We start from the raw sequence: 16,191 nt of genomic DNA on the forward strand, positions 1-16,191 counted from the left end.
TAAACCCCAATAACTTCCCATTGCCTCCAGGTTGAAATACAAAATTGTCTATTTGGCATTCAAAGCCCTTCATAATCTATCCCCTTCTACCTTTTCATTATTCTTACACTTTGCTTCCCATCTTGTTTTATACTCTTTGATCCTGTGACAGTGGCCTCCTGGCTATTCCAGAAACAAAAACAACCCATCTCTCAACTTTGAGTATTTTCTTTGGAATGTCTTCTACGTGAACAGCTATGTACAAATAAGATATATTCTGTTTAAGTTGTAATTAATCTCTGAGGTAAGACACTAATATTAAAGAGGACTAAGAAAGGCAAGAAGACCAACCAGAAGGCTATTGTTGTTGTTGAATCATTTCAGTCATATCTGACTCTTTCTGACCCCATTTCAGATTTTCTTGACGAATACTGGAGTGCTTTGCCATTATTTCCTTCTCCAGATCATTTTATAGGTGAGGAAACTGAGGCAAACAGGGATAAGTGACTTGCCTGGGTCACACAGCTAACAAGTATCTAAGGCTGGATTTGAGCTAAGTAAAATGAGTCTTCCTAACTCCAGGCCTGGTGCTTTATCCATTGTACCATTTACCTGCACTAAACCTAAAAAGAAATTGCAATAGTCTAAATGTGAGGTGGTGAGAACTTATTCTAGTATGGTATAAATGTCAAAGGAGAAAATGGGACATATAAGAGAGCTTTATTATAAAAATATTTTTAATAGACTTGGCAACAGATTGGATATGGGGAGTGAGTGACAGTAAGGAGGGGAGGATGATACCTAGATTATAAGGACTAGGAAGATAGTGGTGTCTTCTATGGTACAAAGGAAGATAGGAAGAAGTAAAAGTTTAAGGATAATTAGTTCAGTTCAAGGCACATTGAGTTTAAGACATGTTTATGACACCACCGGTTTAAGGTACCCAATAGCCAGTTGGAGATACAAAAATGGCATTCAGAGGAGAGATTAGGTATGAATTAACAGATCTGAGAAAATTTTGCACAGATTTTATTACTGAACCCATGGAAGTTGGTGACATAGCCAGGCAAAATCCCATCAGAGAAGAGAGCCCAGGACAGAACTTTAGGGGTCTGCCTCACTTGGTGAGTATGACTTGGATGAATATTCATTAAAGGAGACTGAGGAATAGTTACACAAATATTAGGAGAACAGGAGAAGGCAGTGTCACAAAAACATAGACAGAAAAGAATATATGGGAGAAGAGGATGATAGTATCAAAAGTTTCAGAGAAGTCAAGAAGGATAAAGATTGATTTTTTAATGATCTTAGATTTGTTAATTAAGAGATTGTAGATAACTTTGGAGAGAGGAGTTTAAATTAAATGATGAAGTTGGAAAACATTGCAGATTTAAAAAGAGAATGAGAGGGAGGGAAGTGGAGATATGAATTGTAGATAAACTTCTCAAATTGGTGATGGTCAAGGAAGGAACCAAGAGGGTGTACAGTATAGAGGTAATGATGAGAATGGAGAACAAAATTAGGAGCAGTGAGGCATAGGAACAGATAGGATAGCAAAACATTATCAGATAAAGAAATTTTAAAGTTCATGAACATCAAAGTGCCTGAGTGATTGCAAGAATGATATAATTATCTTTGTGGGTTGCTGAGGTGAAAGAGTAGTTGATAGGAAAATTAGTAAGTTGAAGAATTGTGAAATTAGGGTATTTGAAAGAGTATCAATATGTATGATGAAGTCTCCTGTTATGAGGATAGGAATTGAGAAGCAATGAGCAAGGTACTGAATTCATTGAGGAAGAAAGAAGGTTGGTCTTTGAGTTTGGGAGATAACAACCACCAGAATCTTAATTGGATGGCAAATACATATAAAATGAACCTCAAGGCAGAAGAAGTTACTGAGTAATGGTGGCAGAAGGAGAGCCTGGAAGTGGCAATGGGGGAAAAGTAGTGCTCCTATTCCCTTACTAAGACAAGTAAGTGACAGTTGAGGGTATGTAAGTAAAATTGCGAACAGTACTGGAAAGGGTGGCCAAGTGTGCCAGGTCAAGAGGAAGTCAGGTCTCAGTGCAAAAGGATAAATGAGAAAAGAAAAGATTTAAGTTGAAAGCAAGTTTACTTTGATACTATGGAGTAGACATCCTAGAGAATATGGTAGAAGAGATGAGTAGATCTTGAATGAAATATGGGCAGTATAAGATTAGATTCAGCAGGAGGGGAGAAAGGGAGCTGGCATTGGGACATGGAGAATAAAGCTTGCACAATGATAGGTGAGCAATCATATTCACTGAGATGGGGAGGTCAAAACTAATCACTGAGAAACACATTCAGGCAAGTTATCATAACCACTGGGGCTAGACATCTGGTAGAAGGATGGAACTGTTAGTGGAGACTGAGCAGCAAGGTTTGGCCTTCTCACAATATGTAGACTCTTCGTAAGGGCTCACACATCATTTATTTACCCCCAGAGTAGAGTCATTCCAGGGCTCAAGCCGAAGTCTATAAATATAAAATGGTGGTAGTAGAAGAGATTCTAGGAGGGAATGCATAGCAAATTATAGGAAGAAATGAGAATATTGATGAAATAGCATTTTAGGCAAGACCCTCCTACTTCTTGTGGGTGTTTGTGGAGAGTGGTATATGAATGTTTATTTGGTATTCTATTCTAGAGACTAGAATACTGGGATTAGAAGGTTGAATTTGAATTGTGCTATAAAGACTAGCTATAAGACCATGGGGGAAGTCATTTAATCTCTCTTAGCGTTTTCCAGCATCTATAAAACAGGAGTAATCATTCTTGTAATGCTTGTATTTGTCATTCAGTTATTTTTCAGTAGTATCTGACTATTCATGACTCCTTTTGAGGGTTTCCTTAGAAAAGATACCAGGGTGGTTTGCCATTTCCTTTTCCAGATCATTCTATAGATGAAGAAACTAAGGCAAAGAGTTGAATGACTTGCCTAGGGTCACACAGCTGCTAGCTGTCTAAGACTGGATTTGAACTCAGGTGTTGAGTCTTCCTGATTCCAAGCCCAGTGCTCTATCCACTGTGCCACCTAGCTGCCCCAATACTTACTTTACAAGACTGTTATTTGGAATGACATATATGTAAAGTCCTTCACAAATTCTAAAGTATTACCTTTCTAGTATTCTTCACATGTACTTACTTCTCACTCTTTGACTCATTTATAGTGGCCTCCTTGCTGTTTCACAAACAAATCACTCCATCTCTCCACACCTGGCATTTTCTCTGGTTGTCCCATGACTCCAAGTGGAGCCACTGAGGGTCCTGATGAGCTATGAGTATGAAAACTGAGGCAGTCCTCCAGATGATGAATTTCCTGATGAAAATAATGAATATAGCAGAAACTCAATAAGAATTTGTTGAATTGAAATCACTTTTAAAGCAATACTATGATAACCATCAGAGTAGATTTACCATTAACTAGATATATGGATTCAAATAAGTCTTTTCCAATTTAAGTCTCAAGATACTCAAAGCATAGCTAATAAAATTCCTGACAAACACCTTAAAATTCCATGTGCCATATAATTAAGAACTCAGAAACTTCAGAAACACATTTGTCAGAATTCAGGATGAAAGATTGTGTCTGAAATACTAATAGCATGTGGATATAGAGAGAAGTAATGCACCCTGATTATCATGCCTTTTTAAACTTTGTCCTCCTCAAACATTAATATTTTTTGCTTTCACAAATACAGAAACAAAACAAACAAAAATAATAACAGAAACAATACAAAACACCAATAGTTTCACATTAGTCTTTATATGAGGGAAAACTAGCTCTCTAAACCTCTGAAAAATAATGTTCAATAAAGCAACTTTTATTGCTGAACCAATGGCAGCATGAGATGGGGAAAGCAATCATTTGCAGATTGGAAATATATGCCTGTGAAGTAAACCTATAATGCTGGGCCTTTATTTTCTTCTACAAAAAGAAAAAAAAATCGAGCTCATATATTCCTACTCCAATTTGGATGGCTGAAATTATCTAGATATATATAAAACACTTTCATCTGGCAGTAAAATTGGAAAGTTCTTAAGACCAGCCTTACCTTGGAAGGATTCTTGTGCTTTCTGGTTGTATCTGAGTTATAGATTGCACATAGATGTCTTTCCTGAAGATTTTTTTTAAACCCTTGTACTTTCGGTGTATGGTCTCATAGGTGGAAGAGTGGTAAGGGTGGGCAATGGGGGTCAAGTGACTTGCCCAGGGTCACACAGCTGGGAAGTGGCTGAGGCTAGGTTTGAACCTAGGACCTCCTGTCTCTAGGCCTGACTCTCACTCCACTGAGCTACCCAGCTGCCCCTTCCTGAAGATTTTTAAAAAAATTTTTGGCTCTGTGATCCCAAACAAATGGCACATAATCAGTGCTTATGTGCTAGTAATGATGAAATAGAAATTTCCAAGAAATATTAATCCAATATAAAAACAGTCCAGAATTCATGGCCACCTTTGAGGAAAACAGAAAAGTAGGCCAAATTTGTCTTTGGCCCCTCTGCCAAACATAGGACTTCTCTTTCCCCATATATTCAGTAAACATATCATGATATCTATTCCTTTGGACATCTCCTTCCCTAAGAAGCTAGCTTACCCCCTTACCTGCTATCCTCATTGCCTAGAGACAGAGGGGTCATTTGGCAGAGCACTGGATTGGAGTCAAAGGACCTAGTATCAAATCCTGGCCCTTTCATTTACTACATTTGTGGCTAAAAGACATTTCATCCCAACTACAAAATGAGGTGAGGTGGGACTAAATGGCTTCTACCATCCCTCAAACTTATTGTGTTGTTTTTGTTTGTCTGATTAGATACTTCCACCTTTGTCAGATACTTTCATTGTCCCAGAAGATGGCTCTGTCCATCTAGTCTAGTCTAACATTCTTAAAAAGTATTAAATCTTTCCTCAAGCTTTAATTGGCTCAGGGGACTAAGGTTTGGGTCATTGGCATAGTTTTCTGATTTCCTGAGTACAAAGAACAGTGAGGAGTTCAGGCTTCATACAATAGATCAGCACTATGATCAACCCTGGGATAGGACAGCTTGGTTTATCTGAATCAAGGTTGTATCCTCCATGAATCTCTTTCCCATGCTTCAAATGTTCTTTTCCTTATTTACTTCCTTTTGTTAACAAAGAAGATATCACTTGCATATCTTATTTCATTCCAAAACAAACTCAAATTACTAACCCAGGCTAAGCCAGATCTAGACTAAGACAGTAGGAAAATTATCTTCTTGTCATCTGATTATTTATTAAAATTATGCTAAGTGCTACATAAAAACATTTAACTAATAGATTAGTATTAACTTCTGAATATGTTTAAAATATTAGGCATCACTAGGGGACAGTCAAAACAAGACTTTTGCCCAAGAACAATGTACTGGGAGGCCAAGAGATCTAGATTTAAATATCAAGTCTACCACTACTTTATATGTGCCCTTAGACAAGTTAATTGATTCTACTAGCCTTGACATCCTCAACATGGTTGGATTAGATGGTCTTTAATATTCCTTCTGTCTCTAAAATCTTGATTCTTTGATTTAAAATATACCTGTGAAAAGAGAAAATAGCAATTACAATGTGACATCTCAACTAGAGCAAAATAATATCTGTGAACTAATCACATGAAAGACAATGCGATGCAACACAAGAGAAAAAAATTGTAGTTATTTCTACCAGAAGAAGAAAAGTTATTAAATGGAATTCCTTACTCCAAGTCATTAGCTAATCAGTGTGCCTATCTATTATGTTTGTCCCTTCTCCAGTACTCACACATAGCCCCCAGCTGTTCCAGGGACCCTTGAGTACACTTAAGAACCTTCCCTTCCAAATGTTGTTAAAGAAAGCTTTTGACTTGCTAGAGCTCACTTAGGGATTTTCTTCACTTGACAAAGGGGCTAAAACAGCCGCAGAAATATTTGTTCTATAAGCCATATTTTTTTTATAAGCCATATTTTTTAAAAAGTCACCAAGGAACAAGTTCACTCAATCTGAAAATGAATGTCTAGTCAATTCTTCGACTCAGGGATCAGATGGATGACATTATTATTTCATGAGAGATCCTAAAAGGTAGCTGAGTGCCAAAGTGTTTTCACAGGGCCAGTGATATGTTTACTGTGTCGGCTATGCTCTCTGTCAAAGCAATGATACAGAGAATTGGGTCCCTTTTGGTTCTTTCACTTTGTATATAAAATGCTGACAGAGTATCACTGGAAAATGATCAAGTATGCTTCCACTTGCATATTATAACCAGTATAAATCTAATCCTCTGCTCTTTTTTGGCCTTTACTCTCATTCACATGTGTAACAGAGGCAGACTTCTATAAAGAGTCATTATGTAGCAGCAAATATATCTTTCCAAAAGGAAAAGAATAGGAAGGGAACCAGTTAGGTCAGGGACCTCAAAAATCAGTCTACGTCCTTCCATTTTCGCCAGGTGAATTACACAGTGCCAAGCCGTGAATCATACATAACTGAAGGATGCAACTTTTGGAGAGCAAGTCTAGGAATGTGCTAGATGTTCAGTGGATATATATTTTAAAGTCATCTTAGTGTCAAAGTCCAGATATCTGATCAGAAGTGTATGCTGGGAGCAGGATGAGGCTTCCACTAGGCAGAGACAGTGGCATCCGTGTAGTGTGATTTATTAGTGCTATCCCTATCCTGCTCTCACACTCCTGAAAGTACTTTGCCTTTTGTATACTAGGCAGTTAGGTAGCCTACTACATAGAGTATTGAGCCCAAAGTCAGAAAGACTCATCTTTATAAGTTCAAATCTGGCCTCAGACACTTACTAGCTGTGTGACTGGGTAAGCGACTCAACCCTGTCTGCCTCAGTTTCTTCATCTGTAAAGTGAGCTGGAAAAGGAAATGGTAGACCACTCCAGTAACTTTGACAAGAAAATGCGAAATGGGCTGGCAAAGCTTTCAAAAGAGTAATAAAACTGTGTATACCTATTGATTCAACATTACCAATATTAGGCTTATTTCCTAAGGTGATAGGGGAAAAAAGAAAAGTACAAAAGAATATATATGTTCTAAAATATTTATAGCAACTCTCTTCATGGTGCCATGGAAGTTTATGGATGCCTACTCAAAATGATGTTTTGAAATGCACAATAAAAGGCATTAGATTATAACAGAAAATAATTAAATTATAGTCATTGAAATATAGTAATCAAAATTAATTTTATTTTTGCCATACATTTAAATGTTTTCTAAGTTGATTTATTTATTCATTACATTATAATTCCCACCCTCCTTGGACTAGAAAAGGCCATTTAACATAATTTAACATTAAAAAATCATTTAGGGACTTCCAGTTAAGATGGTGGCAGAGTAAGGAGCAGCTGCTCTATCTCTCCTGACCGCAGCATACAGGACTCCTCAAGGGGAAATAAAAACAAGTCCAGAAGAAAGAAGGAACACCCCACAACAGGGCGCAGCATTGAAGGTACGCAGAATCCTCCATGCTATAAAAAGGTGAAACAGCTCTCACTAAAACGCAAGAGGAAGAAGCCCCTCCCCCATGACCCCCCACACCACACACCTCGCACAAGGCCAACGCACAAGTGTGAAAACAGGACTGGGGCAACCAGATAAACACTGGCAGCCCCAGGGCTTGTACCTGTGTGCAGCAAGATGAGGGACCCCAAGTGGCTGGGGGGGGGCCCACGGACTTTCCCCGAGTGTCCACGTGGGTGAAGGCACCGCCTCTGACCTGGACAAAGGCCTCTAAAACACAGCCTTTCCCAAGTGCTGAAGGCATCACCTCAGGTGCGAATAAAGATCCCCAGCCCAAGGACTTTCACTACCTTCTGCTTGGGTAAAGGCAGTGCCCTAGGCTTGAATAACTATCTCCAGCCCAGGCTTGGACCTCCAGTGAGGACCCTGTGCGGACCCAGTGCGGCTGTGGAAGCAGACCCAAAGACTGCTGAAGGAAACTCGGGCAGAGGGGCATACCAGGAACTACCAGGAGGCCTGACCCCGAGGACAAGGAGACCAGAGCCACCGGGAGCTTGCAAGGCGCAGGCAGACCCTGAGTGCAAAGACAAAGCTGAAAAGGGGCGGGGCTAACAATGGCCAGCAATAAGGAAGTCCAGAAGAAAAAGACTATCAAGAGAAACTCTGGAACACTCGACAACTTCTACACAGAGAAAATCCAGACAACAGAGGAGGGAAAAAAAAATCCAAACCTCCCCCAAAAAATGAAAGCTGGTCACAAGCTATGGAAGAGTTTAAAAATGAAATGCTGAGGAAGATGGAAGAAATCTGGCAAGAAAATAACAGTTTAAAAGGCAGAATTTCACAATTGGAAAGTGAGACAAGTCAACTGAAGACCAAAAATGACCAGATTGAAAAGGAAAACCAAAAAATTATAGCCGAAAACCAAAACATTAAAGCCGAAAACCAGTCCTTAAAAGCCAGAATCGAACATTTAGAAACCAATGATCTCTCAAGACAACAAGAACAAATAAAACAAAGTCAAAAGACTGATAAAAATAGAAGGAAACATGAAATATCTCAATGAGAGAGTGACAGACCAAGAAAACTGGTCTAGAAGAGACACCTTGAGAATCATTGGTCTTCCAGAAAAGGCAGAAATTAATAGAAACTTGGACTCCATACTTAAAGAAATTATTCAGCAAAATTGCCCTGAAGTTCTACAACAAGAGGGCAATATAGACATTGAAAGGATCCATAGATCACCCTCTACACTGGACCCAGAAAAGACAACACCCAGAAATATAATAGCGGAATTGAAGAGCTTTCAAGTTAAAGAAAAAATCTTACAAGAAGCCAGAAAGAGACAATTCAAATATCAAGGAGCACCAATCAAGATCACACAAGATCTGGCAGCCTCCACGCTAAAAGACCACAAGGCGTGGAATACAATATTCAGAAAGGCAAGAGAGCTGGGCCTTCAGCCACGAATCAACTACACAGCGAAACTAACCATATACTTTCAGGGGAAAGTATGGGCATTCAACAAAATTGAAGAATTCCAAGTTTTTGCACAAAAGAGACCGGGACTAAATGGAAAGTTTGACACTCAACCACAAATATCAAGAGAAAGATGAAAAGGTAAATAAGAAACAGAGGGAAAAGAAAGAAAACTCATAGTCTTTTAAGCTTGACTCTTTAAGGGCATAAATAAGATCTAATTATCTGTATTACTAGGTGGAGAAATGCTTTGTATAATTCTCTGTAGTGAACTCTATACACTATTATAATATTCACTATTATAACAACCAGAAGAATAATTCATAGGGAGAGGACAGGATATTAAATGGTCTAAGAAGACATAGGGGGTAGGAAAGAGGGGGGGAAGAGAAGGGGACACCAAGAAAAATCCGAGTAAATAAGAAAAATAAGATATTCAATTACACACAAAGAGGGCATGGGAAGGGGAGGGGATAAATAATACCATAAGAAGGAGAGGAAGAGAGCATAATCAAACCTTACTCTCAGTGTAATCAACCTGGAGAAGGAAGAGTAGCTTTATTATCCATCCAGTTAAAAAACTCTATCTAACCCTACTAAGAAAGTCAGAAGGGATAAACCAAAGGGAGCAGGGGAGTGGGGAAGCCAAAAAAGGGAGGGGAGAAGAAGGGGGAGGGAATTCATTTGGTCTTTAAAAAACAAAAAGAGGGGAACAACAAGGGAGGGGGCAGAAAGGGAAGTCAATCAAGGGAGGGGATAAGGGATATCAGCTCAAAGCAAACCACTGGTGTAAAAGAAAATAGTGTAATAAGAAGGAGTGGGTCTAGGGGAGGATACAAAAATGTCAGTGAATACACAATTAACAATTGTAACTCTGAATGTGAACGGGATGAACTTGCTCATAAAACGGAAGCAAATAGCAGAGTGGATCAGAAACCAAAATCCTACCATAGGTTGTCTACAAGAAACACATATGAGGCAGGTAGACACACACAAGTTCAAGGTTAAGGGTATGAGCAAAATCTTTTGGGCATCAAATGAGAAAAAGAAGGCAGTAGTGGCTATCATGATCTCTGACAAAGCCAAAGTAAAAATAGATATGATTAAAAAAGACAGGGAAGGTCATTACATCCTGATTAAAGGCAGTATAAACAATGAGGAAATAACAATGCTCAATATATATGCACCAAGTGGTATAGCATCCAAATTCATAAAGGAGCAACTGGCAGAGCTCAAGAAGGAAATAGATAGTAAAACCATAATAGTGGGAGATCTAAATATTCCTCTTTCAGATCTAGATAAATCAAACCAAAAAATAAATAAGAAAGAGGTAAGAGAGATGAATGAAGTCCTAGAAAAATTAGATTTAATTGATATGTGGAGAAAAATAAATAGGGACAAAAAGGAATACACTTTCTTTTCAGCTGCACATGGTACATTTACAGAGATTGACCATGTAATAGGGCATAGAATCATGGCAAACAAATGCAAAAGAGCAGATATAATAAATGTAACCTTCTCAGATCATGATGCGATAAAAATAATAATCAGTAAGGGCACCTGGACAGGCAAATCAAAAACCAATTGGAAATTAAACAATATGATTCTTCAAAACCAAATTGTCAAAGAAGAAATCATAGAAACAATCAACAATTTCATTGAAGAGAATGACAATGATGAGACATCCTACCAAACTTTGTGGGATGCAGCCAAGGCAGTACTCAGGGGGAAATTTATATCCTTGAGTGCATATATTAACAAATTAAGGAGGGCAGAGATTAATGAATTGGGCATGCAACTCAAAAAATTAGAAAGCGAACAAATAAAAAACCCCCAGATGAAAACTAAATTAGAAATACTAAAAATTAAGGGAGAAATTAATAAAATCGAAAGTAAAAGAACTATTGAATTAATAAATAAGACTAGAAGCTGGTATTTTGAAAAAACAGATAAAATAGACAAAGTACTGGTCAATCTAATAAGAAAAAGGAAAGAAGAAAACCAAATTGACAGTATTAGAGATGAAAAGGGAGACCTCACCTATAATGAAGGGGAAATTAAGGCAATCATTAAAAACTATTTCGCCCAATTATATGGCAACAAATATAACAATTTAGGAGATATGGATGAATATTTACAAAAATATAAATTGCCTAGATTAACAGCAGAAGAAATAGAATACCTAAATAATCCCATATCAGAAATAGAAATTGAACAAGCCATTAAAGAACTCTCTAAGAAAAAATCACCAGGGCCTGATGGATTCACAAGTGAATTCAATCAGACATTTAAAGAGCAACTAATCCCAATACTATACAAATTATTTGATATGATAAGCAAAGAAGGAGTCCTACCAAATTCATTTTATGACACAAATATGGTACTGATTCCAAAGCCAGGTAGACCAAAAACAGAGAAAGAAAACTATAGACAAATCTCCCTAATGAACATAGATGCAAAAATCTTAAATAGAATATTAGCAAAGAGACTCCAGTAAGTAATTAAGAAGGTCATCCACCATGATCAGGTCGGATTTATACCAGGAATGCAAGGATGGTTCAACATTAGGAAAACCATCCACATAATTGACCATATCAACAGTCTAACAAATAAAAATCACATGATTATCTCAATAGATGCTGAAAAAGCCTTTGACAAAATACAGCATCCATTCCTATTGAAAACTTTGAAAAGTATAGGAATAGAAGGACCCCTCCTAAAAATAATAAACAATATATACCTAAAACCATCAACAAGCATTATATGCAATGGGGATAAATTAGAAGCCTTCCCAATAAGATCAGGAGTGAAACAAGGATGCCCATTATCACCTCTATTATTCAACATAGTACTAGAAACACTAGCAATAGCAATTAGAGAAGAAAAAGAAATTGAAAGTATCAAAATAGGCAAGGAGGAGACTAAGCTGGTCTGAAGGTGTTGAACACAGATAGCAGGGAAGCAGCTAGAGTAGAAATGCAGAGAGGTCAACCTAAACACAGCAAAAATGCTCCATCTTGCCCTATCCCATTTCTCTCTAGTGTGTCATTTGAAATTATTGTAAGCCCTGGAAGACTACGTGTCCCAGGACTCTCTCTGCTATAACTTCCCCTGACACCTCCCACTTCCTTTGGGGGAGGTTTCAGGGAAAGTATAAAAGGGAAAGTTTGGCACCTTTTTGCTCTCTGGACTCTGAGCTCTGTGCTCTCTCTGCCCAGGAGGGTCTGCACTCTATGCTGGAAGCAGCGCTCTCTACCCTGAGACCTTGATCTCTCTCTTGGCACCTTTTTCCCTTTCTTCCTACCTCCTAGTTTTCCCTAGATCTTTCCCTTTCTAATTAAAATAAAGCCAAGCTATTCAAACCCTAAAGTTCCTCTCTGATCATTCATTTGAGGGAGCTGGTCGATTTCCCCCTGCTGGACCTGCCGCTAACTTCCTTTCCCTCCCTCTACCTTCCTCTCTCCTTTCTCCCATCCATCCTATCTTCCTACCTTCCTACCTTCACTTTTCCCACACACTAGGTTTTAGCCTCAGAACACATCAGGCTCTACAGATCAATTGGGCCCTGGCTTAATCCCATCAATAGGAGAGATAAGAAGTCTTCAGAGGGCAGGAAAATTCCAACACCCCTACCCCATAGACTACAAGTAGCTACAAACTTCTGTTGCTAGCTGGGGAAGATCTTACATCAAAGCTCATTAAAACCATCTGCTTAACCTAATCAAACAGCAGAGCAGAGAAAATACAGAGGAAAGAAGGGAAAGAAGGGAAAGAAGGAAAAAATATGAGTGAACAACAGAAAAAGAAAAAAGAAATTATAATTCACAGTTTCTTCCCAGGAAGTGAACAAAAAGCAAATGAAACAGAAGATCAAGGAATCCCAAGCAAAAACACAGAATCTCTGGTGAATTGGACACAGGATTTAGAAGAACTCAAAATACAATAAAAAAAAACAATTAAGAGAGGCTGAAGAGAATTCTGGGAAGATGGTGGCATAGAAGCAGTAAGACTTCAAACCTCTGTAAAGCCTTTCATCACCAATTAAGGACAAAGGGCTCAGAGGGAACAGAAAACCAAATCTGACAACACAACAGAGCTGGGAGATCCTCCAGCTGGGTACGTGTGGGGGAGAGGTTGGGGGGGGGGGGGCTGAATTCTTGGAACTCTCAGGTGGAAGGGGAAAGAAAGGAGGAATTTCCCAGATCCCTTACTCCACCTAATGTGCTGAGTCTCTAGCAGATACTGGAATCCCTGGGTGGGCTGGGCCTCTAGTCTGAGAGAGTGCCTTGCTGGCACAGCTGTGCCAAACTCAAGGCTTTGATCACAGACAACAGGGAAGAGTGGGGGAGAAACCCAGAGAGAGTGAACATGCCCTCCATCTTGTGCTACCCTCCCTCCTTTCCTCTAGAGGCTTTGACCTCAGGGTACTCAGAGCAGTGTAGATCAACCACACCCAGGCTTAATCCTATCAATACAAAGGACAAGAAGTCTTCAGAGGGCAGGGAAGCTCCAACACTCCTCCCCCACAGACTAGAGTGAATGAAGCCAAAATCACCTCTCTAGCTTTTACTACCAGCTAGGGAAAATCTGACCTCAGGGCACTTGGAGCTGTGCAGATCAACCCCACCTGGTTTAATCCTTTCAGCACAGCAGACAAGAAGTCTTCAGAGGGCAAGGAAGCTCCAACTCCCCCACAGAGTACAAGGAAAGTAGCTGAATTCACTTCTTTAGGTTTTACCAACAGCTGGGGGAAATCTGGCCTCAGGTCCCACTAACCTAGTTACAACAAAATAGAGAAGAAGCCCTCCCAGGGCTGAATGGCCCAAAACCAAAAATATGATCAGAGCATCAAGATTACAGTCAATTACAGGGGAGAAAGTAGGAAAAAATGAGTAAACAACAGAAAAAGAAAAAAGAAACCACAACCAAAAGTTTTTATCCAGAAATTGAACAAAGAACAAATGGATCAGAAGAAGATAAAGAACACCAAGAAAAACATAGAAAATTCAGTGAAATGGACACAGGCTTTGGAAGAACATAAAATTTAATTAACTCAAGAACTCAGAAAATAATCAACAGAGGCTGAAGGCAATTGGGAAAAGGAAATACATGATCTAAAACAAGAAAATAACGTCTTAAAAGCCCAAATTGACCAGCTGAAAAATGAAGCAAAGAAGGCAAAAGATGATCTACAAAGAAAAGCAGACCAGAAGGAGTAGGATGAGCAAAAATCCAGGGATGAAATTCAGTCTTTAAAAATTAGAATTCAACAACTAAAAGCAAATGACTTCACAAGGCAGCAAAAATATATAAAACAAAATTTAAAAAATGAAAAAGTTGAGGAAAATATGAAACACCTCATTGACACAACCACAGATCTGGAAAACAGATCTCGAAGAGACAATTTAAGGATTATTGGTCTACCAGAACATCACGACAAAAGGAAAAGTTTGGACATCATCCTACAGGAAATTATACAAAAGAACTGTCCTGACATTCTCGAACTAGGGGGAAAAGTGGAAATAGAAAGAATCCATAGATCACCTCCTACATTTAATCCACAACTAACAACTTCCAGAAATATTATAGCCAAATTCAAAAACTACCAGACCAAGGAAAAAAATATTACAAGCTGCTAAGAAAAAGTCATTCAGATATCAGGGAACCACAGTTAGGATAACACAGGATCTGGCTGCATCTACATTGAAGGACAGGAAGTCATGGAATACAATATTCCAGAAAGCAAGAGAGCTAGGTCTACAACCAAAAATTAAATAGCCAGCAAAATTGACTATATTCTTGCAGGGGAAAGTATGGTCATTCAACAAAATCAAAGACTTCCAAACATTCATAAAGAAAAAACCAGACTTAAACAGAGAGTTGCTGCTCAAACACAGAACTCAAGAGAATCACCATAAGGTAATTAAGAGAGTGTGGGGGGGAAACAAAACAAAACCAAAAAAAAAAAATACTTTTCTTTAAGGGACCCAATAAGCTCAATTGACATATCCATATAAGAAAAGAAGATATTGGTAACTCTTAAAAATGTTTATTACCAACAGGGTAGATATAAGAAGTATAATTAGAGAGAACAGGGACAAACAGTATAGGATGAAAAGTCAAGATATATGTACATATATATACAAAACTAGAGGTAAAAAAGGAGATAATATTAAGAGAAAGAGGAAAACAGACAAAAGGGAGTAAGTGCATACAACTTAAAAAACTAGAAAGTGAACAAATTAAAAATCCTCAGATGAAAACTAAATTAGAAATACTAAAAATCAAGGGAGAAATCAATAAAATTGAAAGTAAAAGAACTATTGAATTAATAAATAAGACTAGAAGCTGGTATTTTGAAAAAACAGATAAAATAGACAAAGTACTGGTCAATCTAATAAAAAAAAGGAAAGAAGAAAACCAAATTAACAATATCAAACATGAAAGAGAGACCTCACCTCTAATGAAGAGGAAATTAAGGCAATCATTAAAAACTATTTCACCCAATTATATGGCAATAAATATAGCAATCTAGGTGATATTGATGAATATTTACAAAAATATAAATTGCCTAGATTAACAGTAGAAGAAATAGAATACTTAAATAATCCAATATCAGAAAAAGAAATTGAACAAGCCATCAAAGAACTCCCTAAGAAAAATTTGCCAGCGCCTGATGGGTTCACAAGTGAATTCTATCAGATATCAAAGAACAACTAATCCCAATTCTATACAAATTATTTGATATAATAAGCTAAGAAGGAGTCCTACAAAACTCCTTTTATGACACAAATATGGTACTGATTCCAAAGCCAGGTAGATCAAAAACAAAAACAAAAAAAAACTACAGACCAGTCTCCCTAATGAACATAGATGCAAAAATCTTAAACAGAATACTAGCAAAAAGACTCCAGCAAGTGATCATTGAGGATTATCCACCATGATCAGGTGGGATTTATACCAAGAATTCAAGGATAGTTCAACATTAGGAAAACTATCCACCTAATTGACTATATAAACAAGCTAACAAACAAAAATCACATGATTATATCAATAGATGCTGAAAAAGCCTTTGACAAAATACAACACCCATTCCTATTAGAATGCTAGAAAGTATAGGAAGAGAAATGCCTTTCCTAAAAATAATAAACAGTATATATCTTAAACCATCAACAAGTGCTGGAGGGTTAAAGGGGTTTTACAATCAGTCCAGTTCCCCTTGGGTGCGGGACGATTGAGCAAAAATGAG

This window comes from Gracilinanus agilis, chromosome 1 (genome assembly GCF_016433145.1).
Source record: "Gracilinanus agilis isolate LMUSP501 chromosome 1, AgileGrace, whole genome shotgun sequence".
NCBI classification, from domain to species: domain Eukaryota; kingdom Metazoa; phylum Chordata; class Mammalia; order Didelphimorphia; family Didelphidae; genus Gracilinanus; species Gracilinanus agilis.